We start from the raw sequence: 1,886 nt of genomic DNA, 5'->3' as shown, positions 1-1,886 counted from the left end.
TGTATTTAATTCCAGTTTCTTAAAATGCACTTGGCCAGTTATCATGACTAGCTTTACAATTTACTAATTTTTCAGGTTACTGGTTTTACTGGGTAAGTCAAATGCATGTTGCCAAAAAGGAGAAATAGATTTTTCTCTTTTGTGCATAAAACTTGTTTTTCTGTATTAAATTGCTGCTTCCTTGTTGGGATATCTATCTAATATATATTTTCAATCATACCTGAGGAATTAACTTTGCAATTTGCCTGTATCAAACTTCCTAAAGAAAGTGACTCATCTTAATTTTAATTCAGTATAGATTATGTGTTTTCTCTGATATTTTCCTAACAGGTACTCCCACTTACAACAGTTTCTATGTTTTCTACAAAAGAGCTTGTCAAGATGCTCAGTCAGGAAAACTCAGGGTATGGTGCAGCACCTGTAAACAGGCAACACTGACCTTGGACCAAGTAAGGAAAGGCAGTGTCCGAAAGGATATTGTCTGAAAAGAACAATGCATTTTCCCACAGGATTTCTTTTTATTATCATTTAACATAGGTCACTAGCAGCTAGACATGCCTCTTTATTATATTTATCTCTACTTAAAGTTTTACTTAAAACAGGTAGTTTCATCTTTTTGAAATAACTTTTCTGTTTAAAAACCATAGGAAGTACAAATAGATACTTCTTTTTCTGCCTCCCAAACACAGTGGTATCAAATACACATGTAAGTGTTGTTTTTCATACTTAAATGTTTATGACTAATAAATTGGACATGTGACAACACATAAAACTTTGGTTGGAATATGGGGTAGAAGAAAGAAAGAGAAAGAAAGAAAGAGAGCGAGAGAGAGAGGGAGGGAGGGAGGAAGGAAGGAAGGAAGGAAGGAAGGAGGAAGGAAGGAAGAAGGAAGGAAGGAAGAAGGGAGAAAGGAAGAGAGAGAGAGAGAGAGAGAGAGAGAGAGAGAGAGAGAGAGAGAGACAGAGAGGGAGAGGGAGGGAGAGAGAGAGAAGAAGAAGAAGAAGAAGAAGAAGAAGAAGAAGAAGAAGAAGAAGAAGAAGAAGAAGAAGAAGAAGAAGAAGAAGAAGAAAAAAGACAGAAAGACAGAAAGGAAGGAAGAAAGGAAGAAATGAAAGAAGGGGAGGAAGGAAAAGAAAAATCATATGTCACTGTACTAAGTAATGGAGATACAAGTACAAACAGAAAGCCAGTTCCTGCCTTCAGATAGTTTACATTCTAATAAGGGAAGATAATTATAAGGGAACAGTGGACAGGAAGGGGTGTTTTGGACTGGAAACTTGGGAATGTTGAGCATAACGAAAGACAATTAATGTACATTTATTTTCCAGTAATGGTAATGTTGATTTGATTACTTTTTCCAGATCTAAAGTTAGAAATGAGGAGGGTACACATGTGATATTATCGCATCTATTATTGCAGATGGGCAGTGGTGGTTAAGTATGGATTAGAGACAAATTGTGGGAAACTCTCACCAATTAGGAGCACAAGGACCAGTCAAGAACTGAAGAGCTGGAGGGAGGTGAGGAAGTATGACATAAAGAAATGGTGTTTGGCTTGAGTAGGGCTAGTTATAGAGAACTAGGAAAGGGAAATAATATTTTTGTAAGGGAGATAGCAAAAATAAAGTTATATAGGCAATAACACTCATGGAGTGGAATGTTCATGTAGGGGAGGAGTAAAAGATAAACTTGAAGCAGTAGATCAGGGCTATATAATAAAGGATTCAAATGTTTTGTGCCTTTCCCAAAGTGTAAACTTCCCTCTCCATGCAGAGGGATGCCACTGAAGGTTTTTCAATGGAAGGTGATATGTAAAGCAGTAATTAAGGAAGCCTGCTCTGGCAGTGTATACTCTATGTAGAATGGATTTGATAGAAGAGTGAATG

Source organism: Trichosurus vulpecula, chromosome 7 (assembly GCF_011100635.1).
Source record: "Trichosurus vulpecula isolate mTriVul1 chromosome 7, mTriVul1.pri, whole genome shotgun sequence".
NCBI lineage: Eukaryota > Metazoa > Chordata > Mammalia > Diprotodontia > Phalangeridae > Trichosurus > Trichosurus vulpecula.
This window is presented reverse-complemented; position numbering follows the sequence as displayed.